Genomic DNA, 8,603 nt, shown 5'->3' with positions numbered 1-8,603 from the left:
ACCATTGATAAACTATTCCATGCAAAACTTCTCTTCCATCTTATGGAGAACGCTAAGTTGACTTCTTCACGTCCAAACTTGATTCTACTAAAAGCAATAATCAGTTTTACCTTACTACCGTTGTCTATTAAAACTGGATATATAAAATGATGCACAATAAAATATAAAGTTGGTTGTGCCTCTTTTTTCGTCCGGTGCAACGCACGGGCATTTGTATTAGTACACACTAGTGGAAAACGGGCCTTTGGCCGGGACCCTTTAGTCTCGGCCTGCCTCTGGGCCGGGACTAAAGGTCCGGCCACGTCGCCCCAATTCTCAATGCCTCCCTCGAGGCTTTAGTCCCGGCCCATAAGGAGCCTTTAGTCCCGGTTCGTGTCCCAAACCGGGACTAAAGGGCTACGCGGTGGGCAGCCCGCATGTGCGCCACCTTTAGTCCCGGTTTGTGTCTCAAACCGGGACTAAAGTCCTCTGCCTATATATAGCACATCCCCCCTCTCCCCTCTTCCTTGCATTTTTCTTGGATGGAGGATTGTGGGTGTGTGCTAGCTCTCCACTTTTTTTGATGCACTAGAGGTGTTTGTTGAAATGTGTGTTAGAGCGATGCCGCTTCAGTTCACCGAACACAACTACGATATGAGATGCCTGAACCACGCTTAAACCTCTTCCTCTTTATTTCTACTTATTCTAAAAGGTTAGCAACTATATTTCCTCGTTTAGACCGTGCGGTACTAATTTTTAGGATCGTGATTGTATTTGATATGCTATCGTATAACGCAGATGAGCCATCCATGGATGTACGGTAATCGACGCACAACCGCTTACAGAGAAGGCGTGTATTCTTTTCGAGATGCAGCCGATGCGAACAAGCATGGTGGTGGCTTTATGTTTTGTCCATGTGTTGAATGTCGGAATGAGAAGGATTACACTTCCTCAAGAGTCATTCAGAGCCACCTGCTTCGGTCCGGTTTTATGTCGGGTTATAATGTTTGGACCAAGCACGGAGAAAGAGGGGTTATGATGGAAGACGACGATGAAGAAGAAGAGGACGATGATGACAACTACCGATCTATGTTCCCTGAGTATGCTGATACCGCAATGGAAGACAATGAAGAAGAAGATCAGGATGAAGAACGGGAACCATATGAGCCCGCTGATGATCTTGGCCGGGTCATTTCTGATGCACGACGAGGTTGCGACACAGAAAAGGATAGGTTGCAGTTCGAGCAGATGTTACAGGACTAGAATTGCTGAAGTGGAAGGCAGAGACCGGTGTGACTGACTCGTCATTCGAAAAGTTGCTAGTACTGATGAAGAAGATGCTTCCAAGAAAGAACGAATTGCCCGCTAGCACGTACGAAGCAAAGAAGCTTCTCTGCCCTCTAGGATTAGACGTGCAGAAGATACATGCATGCCCTAATGACTGAATCCTCTACCGCGGTGAGAAGTACGAGAATATGGATAAATGCCCGGTATGCACTGCATTGCGGTATAAGATCAGAAAAGATGACCCTGGTGATATTGAGGGCGAGCCACCCAGGAAGAGGGTTCCTGCCAAGGTGATGTGGTATGCTCCTATAATACCACGGTTGAAACGTATGTTCAGAAATAAAGATCATGCGAAGTTGTTGCGATGGCACATGGAAGATCGTATGAAAGACGATAAGTTGAGGCACACCGCTGATGGTCGGCAGTGGAGAAAAATCGAGAGAGAGTTCCCGAGATTTGCAGCTGGCGCAAGGAACTTATGGTTAGGCCTGAGTACATATGGCATGAATCCTTTTGGGGAGCAGAGTTGCAGTAACAGCACCTGGCCCGTTACTCTATGTATCTACAACCTTCCTCCTTGGTTGTGCATGAAGCAAAAGTTCATTATGATGCCAGTGCTTATCCAAGGTCCAAAGCAACCTGGCAACGATATTGATGTGTACCTAAGGCCATTAGTTGATGAACTTTTACATCTGTGGGCCGAACCAGGTGTACGTGTGTGGGATGAGCACAAACAAGAGGAATTTGACCTTCGAGCGTTGCTTTTCGTAACCATCAATGATTGGCCTGCTCTTAGTAACATTTCAGGACAGTCAAACAAGGGATACAATGCATGCACGCACTGTCTGGATCAGACAGAAAGTATATATCTGGACAAATGTAGGAAGAATGTGTACCCGTACAATCGTCGTTTTCTTCCGCCCAAGCATCCCTTAAAGAAAAAGGGCAAGCATTTCAATGGCAAGGAAGAACCCCGGGGGAAGCCTGTCATCCGTACTGGTGCTGAAGTATTTGATATGGTCAAAGATTTAAAAGTAATCTTTGGAAAGGGTCCTCGCAGCCAACCTGTTCCTAACGGCCTTGATAAGCGCGTACCCATGTGGAAGAAGAAATCTATATTTTGGGAGCTACCCTACTGGGAAGTCCATGAGGTCCGCTCGGCAATCAACGTGATGCACGTGACGAAGAATCTCTGCGTGAATATTCTAGGCTTCCTGGGCTTGTATGGGAAGTCAAAAGATACACTGGAAGCACGGGAGGACCAGGAGTGTCATAAAGGAAGAGATGGCATGCATCCAGGGCAGTTTCAAGGGCGTGCCAGCTACGCTCTTACTAAGGAAGAGAAGGAAATCTTCTTTGAAGTCCTTTTCAGTATCAAGGTCCCGACTGGCTTCTCGTCGAATATAAAGGGAATCGTAAATATGAAAGACAAAAAATTCCAAAACCTAAAGTCTCATGACTGCCACGTGCTTATGACGCAATTGCTTCCGGTTGCATTGAGAGGAATTCTATCGGAAAATGTTCGCCTGGCAATTGTGAAGGTATGTGCATTCCTCAATGCAATTTCTGAGAAGGTAATCGATCGAGAAAGTCTATCAGGGTTACATATTGATGTGGTCCAATGTCTGGTCAGCTTTGAGTTGTTGTTCCCGCCATCCTTCTTCAATATAATGACACACCTCCTTGTTCACCTAGTGGAAGAGATTAGAATTCTCGGTCCTGTGTTTCTACACAATATGTTCCCCTTCGAGAGGTTCATGGGAGTCTTAAAGAAATATGTTCGTAACCGTGCTAGGCCAGAAGGAAGCATCTCCAAGGGCTATGGAACAGAGGAGGTCATTGAGTTTTGTGTGGACTTTCTTCCTGACCTTAAGCCGATTGGTGTTCCTGAATCTCGGTATGAGGGTAGGCTGACAGGAAAAGGCACACTAGGAAGGAAAGCAAAAGTATGTATGGACGGGCATTCTTTCTCTCAAGCACACTACACAGTTCTACACAATTCCATCGTGGTGGCTCCGTATATCGTGAGACACAAGAATATTCTACGCTCCGAAAACCCGGGGGAGGCTGACTCTTGGATTAAAGGGGAAGACGAGAAGACTTTCGACAGTTGGTTGCAGACACATCTCATGAATGACGACACCGTTGGAGATCAGCTATACTGTTTGGCCATGCCACCATCTTCGACTATATGTACTTTCCAAGGGTATGAGATAAATGGGAATACATTTTACACGGTTTCCCAAGATAAAAGAGCACCAACCAAAATAGTGGTGTCCGCTTTGATGCAACAGACGAGAATGGGCACTGTTTGGAAACATATTACGGGTACATAGAGGAGATATGGGAACTTGACTATGGACCTACTTTTAAGATCCCTTTGTTTCGGTGCAAATGGGTGAAGCTGACAGGAGGCGGGGTAGTTGTAGACCAAAAGTACGACATGACAACAGTGGATCTCAAAAATCTCGCATACATGGACGAACCATTTGTCCTAGCCAATGATGTCGCTCAGGTTTTCTATGTGAAGGACATGTCTACAAAAACAAGAAAAAGAAATCAGCAAAAGAAGATATTGTCCGATGAGCCAAAACGCCACATAGTTCTTTCAGGGAAAAGAAACATCGTGGGAGTAGATGACAAGACAGACATGTCAGAAGATTATAATAAGTTTCATGAAATTCCGCCCTTGAAAGTGAAAACTGACCCAAGCATCCGACTGAATGATGAAGATTCTCCATGGCTACGACCGAGAAGAAAACAGAAATAATAGATAGGAATATTGGTGCAATACTGTAATAATGTATTAAACCTTTTATGTAATGCATGTATGGAATGTACTAAATTTCAAACACTTTTCATTTTCATAGTTTTGTCAAATTCTCAAATACACAAAAAGAATTTTAATAAACCTTTGTAAGAGATGAGTTCTCGTTCGAAACCCTGATACTTCGAGAGAGATTGTCCGTTTTGTACACGAAGTGCATCCAGTTTTTGTCGTAGCCCTCTCAACTTTTTAACACATGCTATGTGGGTGAAATGATGATAACATGCCAACTTTCAACATTTTCAGAGTTCATTTGTAGTGCTTTTCAATTTCAGGGTCAACTAGCTCAAAAAAAATAAGTAAATGCACGAAGAATACCAAATGAAGTCAGAAATTGTTGAAATTTTGTGATGTGCCTTTGAATGGTGCATTTTGAACACACAAAAAGTATGGAGTTTAAATAAGTTCAAAAAAATGAAATCCCTTTGTAAGAGATGAGTTCTCGTTCGAAACCTTGATACTTCGAGAGAGATTGTCCGTTTTGTACACGAAGTCCATCCAGGTTTTGTCGTAGCCCTCTCAACTTTTTAACACATGCTGTGTGGGTGAAATGATGATAGCATGCCAACTTTCAACATTTTCAGAGTTTATTTGTAGTGCTTTTCAATTTCAGGGTCAACTAGCTCAAAAAAAAAGTTAATAGTTTGGATAGTCAAAATAATTACTTTTGAAAATAGAAAATAGTTTTGCATTATTTATTCAATTTCAAACACTTTTCATTACCATAGTTTTGTCAAATTCTCAAATATGCAAAATGAATTTTAATAAACATAGTTTTTAATTGAAAATAACAAAATAGTTAATAGTGTGGATAGTCAAAACAACTACTTTTGAAAATAGAAAATAGTTTTGAATTATTTATTCAATTTCAAACACTTTTCATTATCATAGTTTCAAATTCTCAAATATGCAAAAAGAATTTTAATAAAACATAGTTTTTAATTGAAAATAGAAAAAAATTGAAACTATATGAGAATTTGTAAAGAAACTTAAACCTAAATTCAAAGTGAGCTCACTTTGAATTCAGGTTTAAGTTTCTCCACAATTTCAAATATAGTTTCAATTTTTTAAGTCAGTTTAGGCCCGTAAGCCTGCTTTAGAGAGGAGCTCGATGGAGTAGTTGCGACGGGGCTTATAAACAAGTGTTAGTCCCCCTCGCTGGGCGAGGTGGGACTAAACTTATCGTGCAACCGAGGAGGGGCTTTAGTCCCGGGTGGAGCCACGCCCCGGGACTAAAGACCCACTTTAGTCCCGGTTGGAGCTCCGCACTGGGACTAAAGGCCCGTGCTTCCCGCCTTCTGGTGTGCCGGAAAAGGGCCTTTAGTCCCGGGTCGTGGCTCCACCCGGGACTAAAGGGGGTCTTTAGTCCCGGATCGAGCCCCGAACCGGGACTAAAGATCCACCTATATAAGCGGGAGTTAGAAAATTTCCAACCCAAATCGCATTTCCTTCTCTCCTTCTTCCTCGTTCTCCTGCCCGGCACGGCACAGCGACGAACTTGACGACGCCGTTAGGCTGCCCACTGTCCTGCTCGCCGCCGCCTGCCGTCCTCCTCGCCGTCACCGTCGTCCTCCTCGCCGCCGCCGTCCTCCTCGCCGCGCGCCGCCCTCCTCCTCGCCGCGCGCTGCCCTCCTCCTCACCGCGCGCCGTCGACACCTTCGGCCGGTAAGCCCCCCCCCTCCTCCCCAACACTCCGGCCAGTAGAAGAAAAGAAGAAAAAGGAGAAGAAAAGAAGAAAAAGGATAAGAAAAGAAGAAAAAGGAGAAGAAAGGAAGAAAAAGGAGAAGAAAGGAAGTAAAAGGAGATGAAAATAAGAAAAAGGGAAGGAGAAGAAAAGAAGAAAAAGGAGAAGAAAATAAGAAAAAGGAGAAGAAAAGAAGAAAAAGGAAAGAAAGGAAGAAAAATGAGAAGAAAGGAAGAAAAAGGAGAAGAAAGGAAGAAAAAGGAGAAGAAAGGAGGAAAAAGGGAAGAAAAGAAGAAAAAGATTTTTTTTGTCATTTAATTCCTATTGTTATTAGGTTTGTGCTAGATTATTAGGGTTAGTAATATTTAGAATTAGGAAAAAGGAAAATAAGAAGAGGAGGAGAAGAAAAGAAAAAAAGGAGAATAAGAAGAGGAGGAGAGGAGAAGAAGAGGAAAAATAGAAGAAGAGGAGAAGTAGAAGAAGAGAAAAAATTAGAAGAGGAGGAGAGGAGAAGTAGAAGAAGAGAAGAGGAGAAGTAGTAGAAGAAGAGGAGAAGTAGAAGTAGAAGAAGAAGTAGAATAAGAGGAGAAATAGAAGAAGAGGAAAAAATTAGTTTAGGGTTACAAGAAGAAGAAATATTTTTTTGTCATTTAATTTTGCTAGTGTATAGTGTATATGCTTAAGTGTTAATAGTGTTTCTTAGATTATTGCTTAACTTTGCTATTGTATATGTTTAAGTGTTAATAGTTTAATTTTGCTATTGTATATGCATAAGTGTTAATGGTTTATTTTTAGCAAGAAAATTAATAGAACTAGTTTAATTTTGCTATTGTATATGCTTAAGTGTCCGGGACTAGGCTCCGCCCGGCTGGTATTTTAGAGTTTAGGTTCTAGCCAAGACCCGGGACTAAAGGTCCTCCTATGTAAAACGACACTTCGAAGTTTCCAACCCCTCTTATATAGTTTGCTAGTTTATTAGTTAATCAAATGTCCGTTTTTTGCAGAACTACGGATCCACGTATCAGGAACCTCGAAGAGGAAGAACTTCTCGAAAATATAATCAAAGACGGCCCCGACGTTGAACCAGCTAAATCTCCGTCGTCATATCTAAACCCCTCCGGATATGGAATGGAGGTCGACCGACACGAAGATGAAGCCGATGGGGCAGGAGATAGGTCCAATGACAGAGAAGGTGATAGCTCCACTGATGGAGAAGCTGGTGGAGAAGCCGGTGAAGAAATAATGAAGTCCGGCGAGGTATACATATGAAGTTCGACAATCGCTTGTAATATGTGAAAAATATTGGAGATAACTCTATATTGTATACATATACATTCATTTGACGAATGTTTCTCCCTCTTAGGCCTCCACATCGAGCAAAGCTACGAAACGAGGCCCGACTAGAAAGTTGGATGCACGGACGCATTACACCTTTGAGATGATATTGCCTACGGGCGAACCCAAGCTTCATAAGAATGCTGCTGACACATTCAAGAAGCAATGCAGAGTTCTCGTTAGGGATCACGTCCCGATCAGCGTTCGGGAGTGGAACAAGCGCAAAGGGGCAGCCGATAGTGACTATGTCGCCGAAAGGTACAAAGATACTCTTTGGAATGATCTCATGTCACATTTCAACCTGCCAGAATGTGAGAATGAAGACGCCGCAGACAAACTGAGGGGCAAAGTCAAGCAGTGGACTCTAAAGAAGATGGTCGAACTGTTCCGTAGCTCGAAGAAGAAGCTATGGAAAAACTATCTGAAGACAAAGAAAGTGCCAGTATTCGAGGGGTATCTAGCCAAGTAGGCGAATCACTGGAAGGCATTTCAAGAGTACAAGGAGTCATAAGATGCCCAGGCATTATCAGAAAAGAACAAGATAAATGCCGACAAGAAGAAATATCACCACAAGCTGGGGCCAGGGGGCTATGAGACTGCCATCCCAAAGTGGGATAAGAAAGAGCAAGATCTGCTAGATAAAGGCATCGTACCTGAACCACTCCGTGATGAGTGGGAATTGAGAGCAAGAAATTGGTTCCTTGCGCATGGTGTTTCGTACGATGAGGAAACAGGGGACCTCATCTGCAGTGACGGTCTTAGGATACCCAGGGAGAATTGGAAAAGGATAGTGAAAGAAATTAAGGAGGGAAAAAGAAAGTTCACTGCAGATAGAGAGAAAGATTTGCTCACACTGGTCCTCGGCAATGACGAACATGGAGGACGAACGCGAGACTTCGGTCCTTCTTACCCGTGGTGGCTTGGGTTTGCCAGAGACCAAGAAACTTACAGAAGCCGAGAGAGAGCAAAGAAGCGGCACCAGGATGAGGAGAATGACAAGTTCAACCAGTTGCTTGCCAGGATTAATGAGCAACAGAAGCAGATTGATGAGCTTAGAGGAGTAGCGCGCCAGGAAGATCCTGCACTTGATATTATCGGCGCCCCATCTAAGCGAAAAAGCAGCGTGGCTGAATCTGAGGCCCCGCCCGATGATGCACGAAGAATGATAGAGGGCGGTCCCGGCTACCCCGTGGATGGAATCAAGGAGTCAACATCATGTGAAATCCATCAGAAATTCAAGAACATATCCATGAAGGTGGCCGTCGGACAAGCTTTACCTTCTGGCCCTGATGCACGCTGGCATGGTCGTGAGATTCTAGCTAGCTTTGCTAAAGTAGGGGTGGATGAAATCATGGCGGGGTTTCATGATACGAAGCTCGACATAGCTGGACCCGAAGATGAGAGGACACTCGGAGAAGTACTGGGTGGAGTCATCCTATGGGAGAAGAACTACATCAAGCTTCCAGGCTCGGCCCCAAGGACAACACCGCC

Source organism: Hordeum vulgare, chromosome 2H, assembly GCF_904849725.1.
Source record: "Hordeum vulgare subsp. vulgare chromosome 2H, MorexV3_pseudomolecules_assembly, whole genome shotgun sequence".
Lineage (NCBI taxonomy): Eukaryota > Viridiplantae > Streptophyta > Magnoliopsida > Poales > Poaceae > Hordeum > Hordeum vulgare.
This window is presented reverse-complemented; position numbering follows the sequence as displayed.